The 21,584-nt window shown below is 46.8% G+C and overlaps 1 protein-coding gene across 6 annotated transcripts in view; it reads left to right on the top strand.

The window, feature by feature from the left end:
- LOC126523413 (solute carrier family 41 member 1-like) overlaps nt 1-21,584 on the top strand; it is a 474,589-nt gene that overhangs the window by 91,978 nt on the left and 361,027 nt on the right. Inside the window, exon 1 of one of the 6 annotated variants that reach the window (XM_072288883.1) lies at nt 12,015-12,193. The exons of the other annotated variants lie outside the window; for them this stretch is intronic. The gene's annotated coding sequence lies outside the window, so the exon portion shown is untranslated. Of the gene's footprint in view, nt 1-12,014; nt 12,194-21,584 lie in introns of those variants that run through there. 6 annotated transcript variants of the gene reach the window in all.

The raw sequence follows: 21,584 nt of genomic DNA, 5'->3' as shown, positions 1-21,584 counted from the left end.
GCAGCGCCAGCTTGTCCTGTGGTGGAGCTCGCCCCCAATACGGCGGGCGAGATTGAGCCGCAAGCGTCACTTCTGCTTTCGCCCCGCCACGAACCGCGCAGTAGCTGCTGGAGCACAAGGGCGGCCCTTCCTTCCATCCACCCACGGCCTGTCGTGCGAAGGGCATGTTTGCTCGCCGCTTACTCCTTCGCACGCGCCAGATGGAGCCGCGATCGTCGCCTCCCCTCACGTGCTTTCACTCGTACACACGACGCGCGGCGATGGTGTTATCACCCTTGAACCTTATACATAGTATGCACGTACATCATTCAAGGATACTCCGCCACTTCCGGTGTACGGTGGCGCCATGTTGGGGAACTTGGAAAAGGTACGCGCAAGGCCTATGCGGGCCTATGCGCGCACCTGTTGATAAGGTTCCCCAAGATGGCAGAAGGTAGCGGAAGCAGACGACAGCAGCGGATGTGACGTCACGCGCATACTATGTATGCGAAACATCACGCGACGGCTACGCCGCTAACAAATATGCGCCTGGAGGGTCCAAATATGGCAGCAAATAAGCACAAGTGTCAAAACCACAAGATAGAGGATAAGGCTCGTTTGAACAATGCGAAACCCGTAGCGTTCACCGCATGCGTTTCGCGGTAACGATTACGGTTGCACAAGCTGCAGTGGCCGGGAGCGGCTTCTGTAGCATACAAAAGCAGGAAGCGACGTCACTACACTTTCATATGTAAAAGAAGAACCCGCCTAGCAAATGATTTCATCTGTACCCGGTCGAAAAAGACAACAAACGTTTCTGTTTCAACGACACATTTCTGTCGCGACAACAGAAATTTATGTCGTACGACAGAAGTTTCTGACGTTTCTGTAGTTGCGACAAGCCCTTCTGACGTTGCGACAGAAATTCTGATGTCGCAACAGGAACATTCTATCGTGTCAACCAACAGTTCGGAAGTGGCAACAGAGACCGTCTGTCGTGACAGAAAAGGTTTTGAAGTCGCAACAACTTTCTGTCATGACAGTGGTTCTGACGTCGCAACAGGAAGTTTCTGTGTCGACGACAGACACTTTCTGTCGCGGCGTTAGAAATGTGCTACTTCCTATCGCAATGACATATGTTCTAACGCCACGGCCTAAGCGCTGTCCGTCGCGATACTTTAATATGTTATGCCAGTTTCACATCGGTGGTGTACACCGTACTTTTCTCTTGCGCGGTGTTCAGTTGGTGCGTTCTTTTAATCCGGCAGTGGTGATAGCATCAACACCGGTAATAAAGTCGACGTGGCTAATTGTCGTAAGTGTGCCATTACGATGAGGGGCCAGCAGTCGCCCTATCGGCCTCCTCAAAATCGGCCGCTGATAGAAGTAATCGCACATGTGGCAGCGGCCGCGTACCTATTTAGTTTTATTCTGTCAGATGTGACGCACAGGTCTGTGGACTTACACGCGTTTTTACGCTGACACATTAGTTAATGTCCCAGAAGTATTGCATAAGCTTTTGCCCAGCGGAAAAGAAGTTTTGCCTTGTTCCACAAAGCTGCGTGAGAATCTGTCGCGCTCGTGGGTCAGCATTCTGGCACAGGTGCTAACGCAAAAAATCGGTACGCTGTCCAAATGAGTACTTATCCACGAATGTTTACGTGGCTATTTAGAACGGAACACACAAATTATATGCACGCTGGGAAGTGTAAAGAGCGAGAGGCAACTCTGGAAATTAGTAGCAACAACCCTTACGGCGTTCCCGGCCGCCATTGTCCATTTCTGAATTTCTTATGTAGCTTAGATATCGTAAAGCAAAATTAATGTTATAGCGCTTCATGAAGTACTTGTCGATGGTACCAACAATTATGGTCTTGTAGAAAGGCGTGAAAACGCACCTTGGCACTTAACGTACAAATGTACCAGCGCCAGCGCACCAGCGTACCAGCGCAGACAGAGGTTCTGCGACAGAGATGCGAAGTTCGGCGTCGTGAATTAAAAAAATAGTAGTGGAGGAACGATCATTCCACGGACACGCTTAAGTACATCTGGGTGAGACCAAAATAAGGCGCCCGATAATGGGGAACAGGGAACAATGTGTCTATGAGTGCAGCAGAAATTTTTTGCGGGAAACAGTAGAAATCTAAACCATACTAAAGCGAGCCTTAAGAAAGTGAAAGCTTTCGACAACTTCCTTCAAGAAGCTCCAAGGAGCCCACGGTGCACCTTGGAAACATGTTAGAACCCCTTTGAAACGAACCAGCAGTAGCCTGAATGGCCAGCAGCCGGAACAAGCCTACGCCGAAAGTGGCGGGCGTACAACAGAGCTAAAGTGGATAAGAAAGGAGCGTCTGCAAGCGGAAAGGGGGTCTTCACGTGATGAGCGCTTCGGTTAAAATAGCTTGGTCAAGACGACAGCGGCAGCAGAGGAAACGCTTGGCGCAGTCAATGAACGAACTGACCGCGTCGGAGCACCGAGGATAGGTAGAACGTAGCTGCGGTGCGGAAAGTGTTGTGTGTGCGATCAGGCGTTTCTGCACTGCTTCGCTCGCGCAGAGTCTGGATATTTTCGGAGAGATTTTAAGTCGCTGCGTCACATCGACCCTAGAAACAGAGGTTTCTCGCATAGCCACAAGAAGTGAAGGTGCGCGTGAGAGAACGACCCCTGTGAGACTCTCGGATAAGCCCACAAGAAGCTGGGAAATACGTGAGTTGGGATTTTCGCTGGGGAAACTCTCTGCAAAGTTAGCATTGACTCAGGTGCGGACGTCACCGTAATAAAGGGCAAGCAAGGTACCACGTGAGATTCTAGAGCAAAGCCGTGGTGCAGGTCACGGGTGCATTTGGTCAAACTGTTACTGCAGACGCTATGTAGGTTCCCCTAGGCCTCCCGTATTCTAGGCAATGCTACTCAGCGCGCCCCTTACTCTGCGCGGTGACAGGAACACTGATTTGCTGCTGACTCCAGACGACCACGAAAGTCTTTATCTCACCCTGTATGAGTCGGGGGCGTGACGTCGAATGCGGTAAGTGGGGCCTAGCGGAGGAATCACTGGAGCAAGGGGGTTGCGAGAGGAAATGATGTAGATTCCGCAGCCCATTCCAGCTACGATAACACAGGTGCTGAGGATGACGCATGCTGCGAGGCCGACGTAGGACTGAGAGAGATGGAATCAGTGGGATCGCCGAACAGGAGGAGCTGGAACCGACTTCAGAACACCGAGCAGTGTTGCTACCGCCTGAGATCCGTTGCAGATGGATCGCACAGCAGAAAAAGAGCGGCTTAGGCTGTCTACTGAAGGCTATTTTGCGGAAGAGCCAATGGTCGACGAACGCTGTAGTCGGATACAAAGGAGTTATGCCAATGCCTCCTTTACTAGATGCCTGCCGCGTTGTCCGGTAAACTCGGTTCCGCGCCCTCTTCCTTTTCTCGTCTCCGCGAAAAGGCAACGAACGCCTCTCATGGCGAACGCCTGCAACTTAGGCCACGTGCTGCGGCCGCTGAGATTACCATGGCACCTGTCACCGTCTCGGGGCCCGCGATAACGCTCGCTAACAGACGCCCGCGCATATAACGCGCCGGCGGAAGCATTCAGCCGCCGCATCCGCCGGAAGTTGAAAAAGCGACGAGCGCCGCCTCACGGAATTTATGCTGGACTAAGGGAACCGCCGCTACAATGGGAAAGCGAGCAACGTGGCGGGCATCTAGTAAAGCAGGCGTTGGTTATGCACAGAAGTACAACTAGCGCGTTAGGCAGAAAGAGTTTTTAGCATGTGGGATAAGGTACTTGTGACCCCAAATGCAGAAAGAGGCAAGATGCAACCGAAATGCCTTGGTCCTCCTCTACCTGTGAAGGAAAAATGGCTTGCTGACAGCTACTTGACAGTGGATTTCGCTGGCACTGAGGATCTTGTGCATGCGAATAAAATGAGGTCTCACTACGCTCGAAGTAGTAATGTGGGTGGTATGTTTCAGGCTGACTTAGAATTTCGCAGCTAACACATGCCATTGCGCCTCTCTAACGATATCTGGTGGTTAAGAAGGCAAGTAATCTCAGCAATCTCCAGAAAGACTAGCTAAGTAGAGTGCTGGCTGATCTTCAAGAGGTGATGTCGAACAGGCCATATCATTGCGAGTGAGGAAAGCACACAATCACACTGGTTCTGGGGGCTAAGCAGTCGCGAACGCACTCGTACAATGTGCCGATGGCTCTCAGAGCGGAAGTCGAGAGGTGAATGAGCGAGCCGCGGGTAAAGTATTTGGGGCATGAGGTAGGTACTGGCATTCATGATGCAGATTCAGATAGGGTTCGCGCCATCCAACAGCTCAGGCCACCAAAAACAAAGAAAGAACTGTGGAGTGTTCTGGGACTCCTAAATTATTATCGAGACTACGTCCCAAGCTAGCCCCTTCCATTGGTGAGGCTAACAAACAAGAGAGTCTCAAATACGTCTACATGGACCGCAGAGGCACAGAATGCATTCCATGTGGTAAAACAAGCCCTCACATAAGTCCCTGGCTTAACAGCATCAATCGCGGGTGAAGAATTCTACTCGGCCACGGACGCTTCATAAAAAACGATTTGCCTTTCTCAGAAGGCTGATGGAGATGAGCGCCTTGTTGCATTCCACAGTATAATGTTGAGCCCTCTGCAGAAGAAATTGTCTACAATCGAACGTTCGTGATTGTATGGGCATTAGAGCGCCTAGACACCAGAAACGTCAGGATTAGGACTGACCACGACCCGCTGACCTTCTTAGCCCGATCGGTTCCCTGCAGTGCTGGGCTCACACTTTGGGCATTGACGCTCCGAAAGTATTGACGCGTGTACTTATCTTTATCGGGCTACCACGTTTCGCCGCCTAACAAATGTTATCGCACAGCGCGGCACGCGCCTGCATGTATCCGAAGTTTCTGGAAAGTTATCGATGCTTCTATCCGCTGTCTGTTGTCGCCGAACCTTGCGTTATCTGATTTAATCGCCTGAAGCGAATGGTGTAGAACTTTGTGGAAGGCACGCGGGTCCCAACGATTAGTCTGGAACATTCGACGACTGCTGTATAAAATCCGACGTGCTTGACCCGCTGATCAGATTTTCGACGATAGCAGAGGACCGACAACCGACACTACAACCTCCGACGACGCTTCGTCGAGTACCAGCCCGGTGACCGTGTTTGGGTATGGAACCCGATACGCCGACGAGGACTTAGTGAGAAGCTACTGCGACGCTATTTCGGACCTTACAAGGTCATCCGACGTATTGGCGCACTGGACTATGAGGTCGTGCCAGACGGCATTTCGCATTTACAGTGGCGCCGCGCACGATCTGAAGTGGTCCACGTGGTGTGCCTTAAACCCTTTTACGGACGCCGACGAACTTCCTTATTTTGTTGTTTTCTTTGCTACTAGTGCTGTTCTTTAGTACTTTCGTTTGTTTGCAGCATCGGGTCGATGCTTTTTAAGAGGGGGGGTATTGACACGTGTACTTATATTTATCGGGCGGACACGTTTCGCCGCCTAACAAATGTTATCACACAGCGCGGGACGCGCTTGCATGTATCCGAAGTTTCTGGAAAGTTATCGATGCTTCTATCCGCTGTCTGTTGTCGCCGAACCTTGTGTTATCTGATTTCATCGCCTGACGCGAATGGTGTAGAACTTTGTGGAAGGCACGCGGGTCCCAACGATTAGTCTGGAACATTCGACGACTGCTGTATAATATCCGACGCGCTTGACCCGCTGATCAGATTTTCGACGATCGCCGAGTGTGTTCGCTGCTACCGTTGTTCTTCGAGTGTAGCCTGTTTTTGAGGGCACAAGTTCGCCCAATATAGCGCTCGTTTCGTTAATCACAGTTTTGCTGCCTAAATTGCAGATTACGTAAACTGGACCCCACGCTACGGCTACAACTGCCATCTAGCCTTCCCCGCGGCGAAGCAACCTTGTTGTGTCGCTTGTGGCTGGGAGTGGCGTTCACGAACGCATACTCCTACCGTATGGGAATGGCCGAGAGCCCGATGTGCGACTCCTGTGGGTGCGAGGAGACCATCGAGCACCTATTGTGTACCTGCCCTCGCTACGATGTCCAACGCCTCTCTCTGCGGGCAACTTTACGCAGACTGGACTCGAGATGTTTCACCGAGTCAAAGATACTCGGACCGTGGCCACACCCGTCACTAGCTCGAAAAGCGATTCGTGCACTAGTGCGGTACTTGAAGTGCACGGGCTTAACAGACCGTTTATAGTGTCCTTGTGTATGGTGTCGCTCCCACACTTACTCAGTGCTTCCTCTCTCCCTTTCTTCCTCTTTCTATTCCCCTTTCCCCCACCCCCAGTGTAGGGTAGCAAACCGGATGTTGTTCTGGTTGACCTCCCTGCCTTTCCTACCCTTGTTTTCTCTATCTCTCTTGCTGCCTTCTTAACCGTCAATACCACGTGACAGTATGATCTGGAAATCGTACACATAGAACGGTGTGCCCATTGAAGCTGCAGATGCCATCTCACGTCTCAGTCAGGAAATGTAGAAGCGAGCGCATCTACTAAACTCTGTCTGCTATGTGTTGCTTGCTCTAAAACGTAGGGCCTGACCACATGTTTATCATTGTTATCAAGCAATGGTTTTATTTTATTGTGTGCGCGATTTCTACCAAATATATTCTTAGATGTGCTGTTACACATAAAGCATTTGCTTTGTGTTACAAAAAGCGGGCCCGCGTCCATCTCGACATGTCTGCCATTGCAGCCACAGCCGGAGTGCCGCTTACATGGTGGTAAAGAGGCAAGCTCCCTATTTTAAGGCGAAAGCCTTTATTGGCTCATAGTCTCGGCGTCCAACCGTTCGTCCGTCCGTGCCCTGGAACGGTGCCAGATGGGGCATTTCCCCGTCACACTCTGTCAGTTATCACGTGATGGCCCTGCGGCGCATAGCAACAGTTGCGCCGCCACAGCTGTGGCCTCTCCTCCTTACACTCCCTCTGCAATCACGTGTTGGCACAGCGGCACGCGCGGCAGCGCTCCTTCGTCAGACGTCTCGTTGCAGCAGTCGAGTTAGTCGGATGGCTCCCAAGCAGCCCGGTGATCATTCCACGGCAAGTGGTTCGGAGAAGCGCCCCAAGAATGTGGATTCCCCCTCTACCAAACGCTAGAAGAAAAATGAGCGAATGCGCATGCGCTCGGCTAACATGTCACCGCGCACCAAGGCGAGCGAAGCGGAACAGAAGCGACTAAGGCGAAATTCTTTAATGCCCCATACCCGCGGCATCTGACCGTCCGTCCGTCCGTGCCCTGGAACGTTCTCGGGGATTTCAACCAAGAGGCTAGGAACAGACATGCATTTGTCAGCAGTCTACAAAGTTCACTTGCGTTACAGTTGGTCACACCGACGACAGCAGCCACCACGCAGCATGGCAGAATCTCGTCTTCCAGACACATCTAACAACCAAAAATCTCGGGTACATATCAGTACATTTCAGTGATCACAAGACAGCTATCGTAGACGTCGACTAAGCCAAGCATAAGGAATTCATGGTGCATTAAAGCAAAGACACAACAAATTCATGAATAAACAGTCCATCGTTTACTTCAAACCACACTTCGTCAATCTTTGTCCAAAGAAATTGAAGGACACTTTATAAATTCCAAAGTGTGGTCGGCGAACGCCTGTGCCCATTCCACTGGGAGTATCATGCACAAAACAAAAAACAAAAAAAGACATGCCATAGTCAGTCGAATGGGCACAGGTTTTGCCAAACACACTTTGGAATTTACAAAGTGTCCTTCAATTTTTGTTCCTGAGCTCGCCGGACTCGTTGGTCACGTGGGTCGCCAGAGCGTGACGAAGGATGAGGTGGCCGAGCGAGAAGGGAGAGTAGTTTGGAAGACGGAGTGGCGTGGTCATGCACCGAGAGACAGCTGAAGATGAGGTCGACAGGCTGAAACTCCCAGGCCGAAGTCTGCGCCGGTAGATCGACAGACGGTGCGAGTCCGTCAAGTTGATTAGCAGCGAGGAAGCAGCAGCCCGACGCTTCTTCAGATCGGGATCTCGGCGAGCACGCCACAGATAAGCCTTGTGTTCCAACCCAGTCTCAGAACATTCCTCCGGACCCCCTTTTTATTTGCGTTTCATCTTTCATTCGCTTATTCATTGCTTGTTGATTTTTGCATATTCTGTTAGTGTAGTGTTTGCGGCGTTTATTGTCACGCGTATTTTTCATTTCTGTCGGGTATTTTTTATTATTTCGCGAGTGTTGTAGATTTCCACGTGGTGGGCTTTGTGTCGCATGTCGCGGCAGAGTTTGTGTTGCATGTGACCCGCACTCCTTCCGCGAAGCTTTGCACCATCTACTTGCAGTTTACTTATCCTGTTTCTCATGTCGGGGTCATCAATTTATATGAATAAATTGAGCATGTGTTTCTACGCCCCTTCCCGTTGCATGCTTCTGGTACACGGAGGATAAGGCGTGGACCTTATCACCAGTCAGCAGTCTAACCATCCATAAATGCACGCGGGGTGGGTTTGTTTAAAGTCCCTTGATGAGCTTTAAAAACGTTTGCGGTGCCACCGGCCCACTTTACTGGACAGTGCCCACTTCCGGCTGGGAGCTACTTCTGTCCGCCATGTTCTTCCTGGGCCCGTCCAGCTGCTGAGCTTGCCAGCGCTAGCAAGCTTGTTTTCTGGCTTGTGCAGTTGTGCGGGCTAGAGATTATCAGCAAAGGTGACTTCAGTATATCTGTCGCTGTTTGCTGGAAGTCAGCGTACCTTCCCGGACGCTTCTTCTTGCCTGCTGCTGCAATGTTTCATTGTTGGCCTCAAGTCAATGATTTACGTATAATAAAGGTACAGATAGCACTACAGGCGCAATGGACGTTTAGAAAAACCCAGCATCAGTCTGCATAGCGCTAACCAGATTCGGCTATGAACGGCAAATTTGGCTTTGTGATCCGGGGTTCGTTCCTGAGCGGCAATGACGCGCTACCGCGCAGTGCGACATTCTACTTAAAATCCCTTAGTTGAGTTATTGTTGAATATTTAACAGCAACATACAAGACATTGGCTAGTGGTTTATTACACTATAAATCGAAAGGATAATACGGTGCCGGCCGTGTCAGATGCTATCTGAGGTGTTGCGCGCACAAGCAGCGGCCGGCAGAAATCTGATCGAAACATCTGCAATGGCACGGTGCGCATACAAAGCGCGTGCACTGTTCTCTCGCGAACTGGGCAGCCGCACCACGACTTCACCGTTCGCACCGTGCACGACAAAATAGCACCTAAATAATAGCTGCAACACATTACTGGCACGTTTACCTTCTTGCCAGTGCCTAACTCAATGGCCACCTTTCTTTAGTGCCTCTTACAGGAAAGCCGTGACTGCAAATGCATACCATTCATGTGCATACAGCGCGTACAACCGTGCCGCCGGAGCGCGTTACGAAGAACATGGCGGCCGACTCGAGCCGCAAAGGAAAGCGTCGTAGAAGAGGAGGCACTTGTCGGCACTTCGCAAAAGCCGATCTAGGGATTGTAGGTTTGTTGTCGCCCCATCCTCTCTGGTTGGAAGAGTGCGAATACATTACCACCATTCTTTGACACTTTGGCATGCTGTTTTGCTTAGATTTCGCCGAGGATTTGTATTTTTGTGCTAGACTGCTTTTCTTTGCGTACGTTACTATAACTGGGATGACTAAGAGAAATTCGCGGCAAGTTTCGACGTCTGAACTGAAATTGTATTTTTGAATGTTCACCTAGGTACGGTAGTTTGGCAGTGAGTGTTGGAAATTACAATGCGCCGATGGAATATCTGTTAGTGATGTGCAGTTGACGGTCCAAACCGCGCAGATTAGGGCTATTAAGCTAACATGTACCAATGGACCACGGAGGAAGGAAACTAAGGAGAGGCCCTACCCCCTCCGCGCGCTAGGAGAAAAGTGTGGCGGAAATGACGTAGTAGGTTCTCATTTTTTTGCTGCTTTTTTATTTTTTCTGTTGTATGGCCACGCCTTTTGGGCCACAATGGCGGCGTTGTTATGGTTTATGAGCGCTCACACGTGTTGCTCTGGTAGGTTTCGGGCCGTGGCAAAGGCGCTGAGTGGGCGGGTTTGCGTTAGTCACCGTGTCTTGTTGCGCTGTGTTACCTGCACCGTGCTCTGCCAGATGTTGCGCGAGCGCGCGCGCTCCGCGCGCGACACCACGCGCAGCGCGGCGTGGTTTCGCGAAAGATGTAAACAAGAGAGGAGGGTGGCCCAAAAGGCCGAGCATCGCCATGAGCAACGCCAAATTCCGGCTTCACTTTTGCTTCACAAAGAGTGACGTCAGGGCCTCTCCTTAGTTTCCTTCCTCCGTGCAATGGACGGTTAGCACGAATACTGTTGCGCATGCGGAAACACGGCTGTCATGAGCGCCCTCTACAATGTTAGAAACGAGAAGCAGACGAACGAACAAACAACGCAGACCTAGCGTGTCTTGAGACGCCGGTTTGTGGTGGTTTTGATCGCGACATTTTCGTGAAAAGGCCGGATAGTTGTGTTGCTTATTCTGCACAAATTGCTTCACTAGCAAACGGAGCAGGAATTCATTTCGTTTTCCGTCCGAGAAGAGCTATCTGGCGAGGAAAGCAGCATAGATAAGCGACGGCCGGAGATGCCATCACAGCACACAACTTGCTCGCTCCTCGCAGAGCCGGTTCTCATCGCGCTAGTTTCGGCTACTGAATTCTCATATGCAAGCGCCGCGAGGTTATTTCGGCCTGCAAGCTTCGAGACGCCCTTAAACGCAGCCGCATTTTGCCGGAACGTGGAAAGCTCAAGAAGGACGAGGACGAACAGCACTTGCAAAAGCGTATTGGTGTCACTCAGTTGTCGGTGACATGTAATTACAATAAATATTATAAAGTGATATCAAAAGCGCACCTCATATGACAATCAGCAACCAGCACTACGACACTGACGCGACCAAAACAAACCATCCGAGGGCAGTTGGTGTCGCCAACGGGCAGTGCGGAGTGACCACCGTGCGACGGAGTTTGCATGGAGCTCTCTTTTCTGCCGACGATGTACATATATCCAAATGAGTTTTTCATTTAGCCTCTTTATATTCATGCATGCGTTAAAGAGTTCGCAAGAAACTAAGCGTTCAAGTGCTAGCAGAAGCTTCTCCGTAACCGGCGACCCCCACGGCCAGCGAGCAAGGCCTATATACCGTGCTCATCGGGGGCAGTTAGTGCACACAGTGGAGAGAACGGCACGCCCGTTTGAGACTTGCCGTATTTACCGTACGCGAAAAAAGACCGTCGTAATAGGACAAACAGCTCCGTGAAACTTCGCTTCGTGGCGCCAAACTCTCCTGAGCGGAGCGTCACGCTTGGCGTGCTGACTGTTTCACGTGATGCTGTTTTCGTTGCACCGGAAGTGCGATTTCCAAATTGCGACCAAAATCGCAGTCGCAGTGCCTACCCCCCGATTTTCTGCTGCGACCAACCGGTTGGTCGCACAGTCGAACCGTCGCTGCGATCGCTACGATTTTCCTTTGAAATTGCGCGAAGAGCTATTTCTCCGGTTTGTTTTGGGAAAAGGCGCCTCGCTCAACAAGTGCGATGCGCGGAGACGTGAATTGCTTAATTTGGTACGTGCGCGAAGGGAGAATAAAAAGAAACTTGTCCCGCAGATTTCATTCTCCCATTTCTACGCATTCCTTGACACGCAAATGAAGTGCATTTTCACGTTTGCTTCGTACACCTTTGCAAGGTGCAACGAGACGACATGGCCTTTTGGGGTCCTCACAGTTTTATTTTGTTGAATAGCAAACAGAAATCGCGCGTCCGGAGCAGCTTAAATAATTTCAACCTCAGCAAGTTTCAACTTCTGCTGAATGCGGCACCGTTCAGTTGCATTTTCGTATCGGTTTTCAAGCGTGAATTTCCCGATGTATCTTGAAAGGTTATCTTACCTCACTTACTTATTAAATTTGACAGAGCAAACGTGTAGGCTACCGTAATGCATTTGTTACGATAGCATTAACTCCGTGGCTTGAATAAACAGCGCCGTTAATTTGTTTTCGAATATTTCACGCAGGTCAAGTTGCATCTCTTCTCTGGAGAATTTCTTTGCTTGCAGAGAAACCAGTAAACATTGAATATGTTGCAGACTTTGTACCCTTACTGCATCGGTATTAACACTTGCTTGGAACGGTAATTGACTCTACAGTTAGGAAATTAGGTAAGTTATTCGCTTGCTATAGCGGCGCACTGACGCACACCGTGATGTAAAACTCGTGCAGCAATGCGAAAAGCAGGCAAACAGGCTGTTCTTGTGGCGATAAAACAGTAGAAAACGACACGTTAAAGAAAAATAAATCAAAATGTGCAGTGAAGTCAGCCAGTTCCATCCCATCCTGTCAATCTTGGACTCTTTTTAAGTACAAACGGTTCTTGCACGTTCACAGTTGATCAAGTGTACAGAAACATGCATGCCTTACATATTTCTAATAAGTTTGTGATCACATATATTAGTGTGTAAAACAATATAATGATATCACCTGCGATTACTACCTTTAATAGGAATGAAATACCGTGCTACTTGCAAGAACATATCATCCTGAGATTTTAAAAGAAATTTCTGCATTTCAACTAACACAATATGCGGTTTATTCAGTCATCATCATGATCATCATCTGACTGTTTTATGTCCACTGTAAGACGAAGGCCTCTCCAATCACCCCTGTTCTCCACCAGCCGATTCCATCTAGCGCCCGCGAATTTCCTAATTTCATCACTCCACCTAGTCTTCTGCCTTCCTCGACTGCGTTTCCCTTCTCATTGTATCCATTCTGTAACCCTAATGGTAGAACGGTTATCTAACCGAGGCATTATATGACCTGCCCAATTCCATTTTTTTTCGCTTGACTTGAATATCTTGACTTGAATTCGAATATGGTCTATACCCGTTTGCTCTCTGATCCAAACCGCTCTCTTTCTATCTCTTAACATCATTCCTAGGAATTTTCGTTCCATCGCTCCTTGCGCGGTCCTTAACTTGTTCTCAAGCTTCTTTGTCAGTCTTCAAGTCTCCGCCCCATATGTCAGCAGTGGTAAAATGCACTGATTGTACATCTTCCTTCTCAATGATAATGGTAAGCTTCCAGTAAGGAGCTGACAATGTCTGCCGTATGCGGTACAACCCATTTTTATTCGTTTATGAATTTGAAGTCGAAGTTTATTGTCACCAGCAACAATACAGTGTATCTTACACAGAACAGTTGTGGCGGGCAAAGTGGGAAAAACACATCGCTGATGCAGCTTGACTAGCCCCACCTTCCATCCGTACACGGCATCAGAACGACAGTACAGCTAACTTCATACAGTGGTAACGTATAAAAAAATATAAAATAAAATAAATAAATAAAAGAAAAATAAACAAAATAAATAAATAAAGCTTGTACGATAATTGCCAAATAAATAAAATATTAAAAATAAAATAAATAAAATAAATAAATAAAATACAAATACACAAAATAAATAAATAAATCTTGTACGATAATTGTCAAGTAGACATAATTATATGCACCCTTGGGTGACTACAAGTACATCAATCATTCACGCACAAAAGAGCGAAACCAAGGATAGACAAGAAAATTATTGCAGGGTAACATAACAATAAGACATACTGTAAATAGAAAGGAGTGCTTTGTTTCAATAGAATTTTTCTAGGCTTGTAGCGGATTATGTGAACTGTTGAATAGCTATCTTCCTGAAAGGACACGTAAGTGATCTTCTGTAAGCTTGAACAGATTGAATACGTATGGAACGATAAATTTTAACATTCGGAGTCCGTAATTCGTTCGTGTTCGGAGGATGTGCCAGTATTCAGAATTTCGGGTGGGACGCAATAAAATGTTCGGCTGTAAATGCGCTAAAGCAATCAAGTGGAACACTGTTGAATTCAGTCCTGCGCGGCGTTGGAAAAAAAAAAGGCATCATGTAACACTGCGTCAAAGCGCTGCCAGTATGACGCGGAACGATAGGTGCGAGGGATTCACGTGAACTTGCACGACGGTGTGTCAAAAATCGCTTTTGGGAATAGTGTTACTCCATTTGCAGAAAGTCGAGATAGGCATCGATTGACTGCTGAGTCCCCGAACTACATAGGCTGCAATGACATTTACGATTGACGCCGTAGTTTTTTCACAGCTACCGTATTTCTCTCGAAAATCGAGTACGAATTTTCGTTGTTTCCATAGGCTTTCATTGCTGAATCTTTCGCCACTCTGTTGAACAATACTCTTGCTTGCCAGAAAGTGATCACTGCATTTGGCTCGTGTGGATTGCCCTCTAGAATATGTCTGGCACCTGCCTTTTTCAATTATCGACCTGCAGCTTTTGTTATTCTCGAAAAACCCGCTCGTCGAATTGAATATGTGCTAGCTTCGTGCCGTGGCCGCTTGAGGCGCTAGTTGGCACGTGCCCAGGAAAGCTTGATGTGATATCCACACAACGGCCTTCGATATAATATGACCTTTTTCTATACCCTACATCGCTGTCATACATACTATACCTACATTTTAGCCTTCCCACCATTGAATGTACCACCACCCCCTGACACCGGCAACACGCCTAACGAGCCAAGCAGTGCTTTCGCACTGAAATATATTATTCCTCGTAGTTGTCTGGTCGCAGGTTATTAGGCATCTCTCTGGTAAAGAACAGACCCAGTTTCGCAGTGTGAAGCGTCAGTGTACAGCTGAAAAGGTAAAGTGATCTGACAGTACAGGGCCAGTTGAGACGATGGTAACTATTTCCCATTCAGGGTGCACGCATTCGTCAGAATACACGAATGAAGTGCCTTTCTGTGGTAAGGCTGTTAGGGAATTTGTCTTCTTGGTATAGCTCTTGATATATGCTCCAAATTGACCAACGAGGCCTAAACATAGCCGCAGGTAATGAATGTCATGAGGTTTTGAAAGAGACCTGATCTGCAGCAAACCTTGTTACTTGGTACGCTTGGCTTTTTCCATGAAAGCATCTGTCGTGAAATACCACGACAAAGAATTCACTTTTACTGACGTTGATTTTCAGATGTACATCCCTGAGTGGCTATAGTACTGCTGAAAGGTGAGTCACGTGGTTGTTCCTGGTCATTAAATAAACTAGAAGGTTGTCCACGTATAGAGAGAGAAGAAGTAGTGTAATGGACTGGAAAATGTGGAGAGGTCGGCTGGAAAATGGAGCATCTGGCCTGCTACTCTACGTAAGGGAAGGGGAAGGGGAAGTCCACGTATAGATTGCAGAACTTCCCAAGGAAATCCTCCAGTACACCATTCATCATCTTCTGAAACCATGCGCCCGAGTTTTTGCACTCGAACGGGAGCCGATTATATTCATATCTTTTTCTATTTTATTTTTATTTATTTCATACCGTAGATTATGCTACAGATCCAAGCAGATCAAATACAGAAATTGATAACATAGGTTTAAAGGTAGCAAGTGAAAACAACAAAACACGCAGCATCACAATGCATTGTCAGTTACTGTGTCGTCGAATTCCACTCTTTAATGCTACACGGGTAAAAGGAAAATTTCAATGTGTCAGTGAGAGCAAAGTAAGGAGTTAGTGAACCGGGTGGATTGTGACTCGTGTGGCCTGTGGTTAGAAACGATAAATAGGGTGCAGGATCAAGCGCAAATTTTTTTATTTATTAGCAAGTAAAGAAATTCTCGACGCATATTTTTTCTTCGTGTTTCAAGGAGTTGGATACTGTTATTTTTCATTAGTTCAGACGGTGAATTATACGGTGAAAATTTTGAATAAATAAACCTTACGGCTTTCCTTTGAATTCTTTCAATTTTTTAATATTGGTTTAGTATATGGATCCCACAACATGCATGCATACTCGACCTTAGGCCTGATTAATGAAATATAAGCCAATAGTTTAACCTGAAGGGGGGCTGCCGGAAGTTTATTCTATAAAAGATATATTTTTCAAAAGGCAGACAAGCAGATATTTTCAACATGTGAATTCCAGGAGAAATTGTTAGTTATTGTTACACCTATGAATTCAAAACTGCAGACTTCATGTAAGGGTGATTGTCCAAGGTGATACCTGTGATCGAAAAGAAGTTTTTTGCCTGATACGCGAAGGAAGTTCGTTTTGTCTTTGTTTAGAACCACACCCCATTCTTAACACCATGCTGGGATGTTAGTTAAAAAGTTATGTAGGTCATGCTGGTGATTAGAACATGTAATGTCACGATACAGCACGCAATCATCCGCAAGCAAACGAATCTCTACGCCAGGAATAACTGTGTTAACGATGTCGTGAATATAAACAAGGAACAATAAAGGCCTAATACAACCCTAGGTATACCTTGTGGCGCAAAATGCATTTCTGGAAAAGGGACAGAAGAAAGGGAGACAGTGAAGCGCCAAACTACCAACTGTTTAATGACAGCCTGAACAAACGTATAGAAGAAAATACAACTTCCGCTCATGCGCAGGGAGCCAAGGTGTGACAGAACAACGTGGTCATGATAACATACTTTGTATGAAGCACGCACCACGCACTACAATGTGTTTTCAATTCATCTCATCCTAATGTTCTTAAAGTTTTTAGATACGTTGAGGATTTTTTAGTTGTTATTGACAATAGATGCCCCTTGCCATGCCATGAAATGGTTGAGCAGCTTTTGGATGTTTTTTAGAGCAAACGCAAAAGGATTTACTTTTACTAACGAGCTTCCGAAGGACAGTTCGTTGCAGTTTTTAGACCTTAACCTAACACTTAAGAGTGATCACGTTTGCTGTGCGTACCTCCCTCGAGGTAAAAAAGAATTGCTACAATATGACTCAGCGCACTCTAAGACTGTGAAGCGTGGAATCGCCTTACTTTGCCTGGAATCGGCTCTGCGCAAGTCATGTGTGCATGTAATGCAGGCGAGTTTTTTCCATCAACTTGAGAGACTTCAAAAAGCAGGCTACCCTCAGTCTGTCTTAAATGCCGTGGTCGAGTCCCTCCTACAGAAGCTGAAAACTACCGCTGCGAGTGGGAAAACGCACTCGAAGGAAAGGGAGCGAGTAAAGCCAGAAGTAGTACCTTATGTGCACCGTGTGAGCCATAATCTCAAGAAGGTTGCTACCAGATATGGCATTCCGGTTGTCTTTTCCGCTCCCAACAAGTTAGCTCAATTGTGCCCCCGGATCACACGCGAGGGGCCGCGGGGCTGCCAGAAGCAGCACGCCAAACATTTCAGGGACTGCGTTGAAGGGGTGGTCTACGAAATACCCCTAGATTGCGGCAAGTCATACGTCGGACAAACGGGACGTTGCATTAATGACAGACTGAGGGAGCACGCTAATAGCATCGGCAAGAGTGAGAACGCGCATCTTCCTGCGCACTGTAAAGCCTGTCGTTGTAGACCATGCTTTGAACGAGTATTGATTCTTGGCAGAAGTAGGGACCAAACTGGAAGGGAGTTGTTGGAAGCGTTTTATATTAAAAAGAAAGGGTCTGATTGTGTCAGCGATACATCTATCGTATTATATTCCGCAGAAATGTGCTTCATACAAAGTATGTTATCATGACCACGTTGTTCTGTCGCACCTTGGCTCCCTGCGCATGAGCGGAAGTTGTATTTTCTTCTATACGTTTGTTCAGGCTGTCATTAAACAGTTGGTAGTTTGGCGCTTCACTGTCTCCCTTTCTTCTGTCCCTTTTCCAGAAATGTATTTTGCGCCACAAGGTATACCTAGGAAATCTAAGCACCAACTTTCCCAAGAAGAAGTCCTTTTGGAACATCTAATACAACCCCTTGAGGCACACCAGAAGGGACTTTCAAACGGTGTAGCTAATGCTTCGAATTTCTTTGTATCTTTCTTTAAGGGTACTTGCCAATATCCTTCACACAAGTATATTCTTGAAAACCATTGCTTGTTCGAAGTTTCAAGATGCGAGAGCAGTATGTCGGTCTTCACAGTACCGCTAGTGATGACGTCGCGGCTGGGCTCATAGGCATGTGATAAGGTACAAGTTCCCAAAAAGACAACAGGAAAACATGAGGTAGATCAGAACACTTTTCAACGACAAGTGCATCAATATGATATTACCTACATGGTTATGCTTCGCGTACACTAGAAGAGAAAATCTAGCATTATAGATCGTATGCTATACATGAGAGAAATGTACAGACGAGAACAATACAACACTACAAGATACTTTCTGCCGTTTTACAACAGGAAAAGTAGTTATACAGGGTCCATTAGCTGCTCCACAAGAGAACAAAACTGATCTAAATTTGGATTATTTACAGCTTCGCTTGGTAGCGCATTCCAAGCGTTCACAGCGCGAGGGAAGTAGGAAATCTTAAACGTATTGCAATGCGTATTAAATGGCCAGATGCACTTATAGTGGTTTGTCCTACTAGACTGACGGCCAGGCGGATGAATATAGTCGTCTTTTCTGATTTTGGTGTGTCCGTTAAAGAGGAGATGAAAATACTTCATAGATGCAACATGACGCCGGCAGGAAAGAGTTGCCAAACGCGCTTGATTGCGCATGTCCGTCGCACTGTCGTGCCGAGAATATTTTGAATAGATAAACCTAAGAGCCTTATTCTGTAATCTTTCAAGTTTATCGCGAAGGTACTTTTGATGAGGGTCCCACACTATGCTTCCGTATTCTAACATTGGTCGGACCACAGTTTTATAGGCAGTTAATGGTACGGCCTGAGGTGCTTTACTCAGTCTTCCTCGTAGAAACCCTAATTGCTTGAATGCCTTAGCGCATGTGTCGGTGATGTGCCTATCCCATTTTAAGTCTTGCGAGAATGTGACACCCAAGTTTTTTACTTTGTCGACTTGCGTAATATTCAATCCTTTAAGATTGTACGTAAATGATAAAGGTCGTTTTTTTCTTGGTTAGGCTGTGGAACGCTGCTTTAGAGACATTTATTTCCACCCCCGACGTATTGCACCATTGGGCAATGTTTTGTAAAGAAGAATGAAGCTTTAGTTGGTCGTCAGTACTGCGAATTACAGTATAAATGACACAATCCTCTGCGAAAAGTCGCAAAGTTACACCTGGTTCTCCACAAGAAGAGATCTCGTTAACGTATATAAGAAACAATGTTGGCCCTAAAACAGACTCTTGGGGTACACCGAACAAAACGCTTAGGCAGCCAGAATCTACATTGTTTAAACTTACATACTGGGTACGATTTGTAAGGTAAGCCGAAATGCATCCTATTACTTTGCTATTAATGCCAATCGATTCAAGCTTGGCTATTAATTTAGAATGAGGTACGCGACCGAATGCTTTCGCAAAGTCTATGAGTATTGTGTCAGCTTGAAGTTTAGAATCAATTATGCCAGCGAAGTCACGACTTATTTCCGCAAGTTGCGTTACCATGAACAGCCCTCTACGGAAGCCGTGCTGTTTAGGGCACAGTATATTGTTAGACTTTAGGTAGTCCGTGATGGCTTTGTTGAGGATGTGCTCCATCAATTTGCAACAACAAGTAGTTAGTGATATGGGTCGATACGCTTCCACAGAAAGTTTGTTACCACTTTCATGAATTGGGATTATTCTAGCACGAAGCCAGTCTGTCGGAACTGCACCACTTTTCAGTGAAAGCGTAAATATTTTATGCAGAAAGGGGGTAAGTTGTTCTGCATAACGCGTAAGAAACGCATTTGGGATTTTATCTGGGCCCAGGGATTTTTTGACATCTAATTGTAGAAGCAGGTTCAAGATACCTCGTTCGGTTATCTCGATTTCCGGCATAGCCGAGTCACGTTGAACAAGCGGTACTTGGACTGGGCATGCTTGTGTGAATAAGGATTGGAAAAAAAGAATTGAATGAGTTAACTATTGTGTGCGTATTTTCAGTAACGGTGCTGCTGATTTCCATCTTACGAATTGGACTGTCCGGCTTAGCAAGGTAACGCCAAAATTTTTTCGGTTGCTTTGTCATGAAATCTGTTAAAGTGTGTGAAAAAAAGTTATTTCCTGCTTTTAAATTCGTGGTAATTGATCGCATTTACGCTTCCGGATTCTTTTCAGCCTCCATTTCATATGAATGATTTCTCGCGTTATCCAAGGATTTCTTCGTCTTGTCCGCTTACGTTTCGTAGGAAAATAAGTTTTCTCACAGTGAAAAATTGCCGCTTTAAATTTTAGCCATAACTTCTCGACATCATCGGAAGGTTAAGCGTAAAAATCGTCTAAATTCATTTCCAGGTAATCAATAAGGCTTTCGTCGTTTGCTCTGCAGTAATCTTTCATAAATATATATGAATTTTCAGTGTTACTTTTGGCCAGGCTACGATTGGGAAAATGAATTAGAATCAATTTATGGTCAGGTATCTTATCTTCCACCTTAACTTCAGTATCTACTGTGCAGAAATCAAAGCAAGGTCTAAAATATTAGAAACAAGCCCTTGTACGCGTGTCGCTTACGTTACACGTTGGGATAAAGAAAAACTTAGCATGGTATCGAAAAGTCGTTCGCAGCTGTTTACTTCCCTGTTGCTGGCGGTCAGGTTATCCCAGTCAATTCCTGCCAAGTCGAAGTCGCCAACAAGTACTAGCTTCGTCCGATCATGCATTTCCTCCAGGAGGTAGTTGTGTAATTCCGTAAGGTAAGTTTCAGGTGCCCCAGGGCGTCTGTATACTCCACCCATTAGTAGAGGTGTGGTTTGAAATGGGACAGTGCACCAGAGACTCTCGTGGTTAGGTATACCTTGTTCCTCTTTGAACTTTAGACCATAGCAATGCCCACTCCGCCTCCACGGCTATCACGATCTTTGCGAATTAGGCTATAGTCTTCTGGATTTTTTTTAAATATGGGGTTTTACGTGCCAAAACCACTTTCTGATTATGAGGCACGCCGTAGTGGAGGACTCCGGAAATTTCGACCACCTGGGGTTCTTTAACGTGCACCTAAATCTAAGTACACGGGTGTTTTCGCATTTCGCCCCCATCGAAATGCGGCCGCCGTGGCCGGGATTCGATCCCGCGACCTCGTGCTCAGCAGCCCAACACCACAGCCACTGAGCAACCACGGCGGGTGGAATTTTTTTTTTCTGAATCATGGATATAGGGATGAAGCCACGTTTCTGTAATCACTAAAACGTCAGGCTCGCAAGCCAATAAAATCTCCTCTAGTTTATCTGTTTTGTTCACTATGCTTCGAGCGTTGAAACACAATAAAGAAAATGACGGTGTACTTTCTTGGCATCATGCATTTGAACTATCACCCTCATGACCAGTCATCTCAGAACGCGCTTGTTTAAGAGGTAGCCTCTTTTCATCGTGCTTATGCCATGAGTACAGCGTGTCATTTATTTTCAGCTTATCGAAACGAAGCACAAGCCTATCACCGCATGCTCGGTTTGGTTTTGAGGACTCCCATACCTTCCTGGGCATTTCACGAACTACAAATGAAAAAATCCTCCGACACCGATAAGTATGCATGCATTTGAGCTTGAAACAGTTGCGCAGAACTTTCATTTTGTCGGCAAAAAAAAAAAAAAAAACGCAGTATGACGGGTCGATGTCGATTAGCTAATCTTTTGCCAACGCGATGGATGCGCTCCACAGTCTTTATTTTTACTTTCA

Source organism: Dermacentor andersoni, chromosome 6 (genome assembly GCF_023375885.2).
Source record: "Dermacentor andersoni chromosome 6, qqDerAnde1_hic_scaffold, whole genome shotgun sequence".
Classification (NCBI taxonomy): Eukaryota; Metazoa; Arthropoda; class Arachnida; order Ixodida; family Ixodidae; genus Dermacentor; species Dermacentor andersoni.
This window is presented reverse-complemented; position numbering and strand designations above follow the sequence as displayed.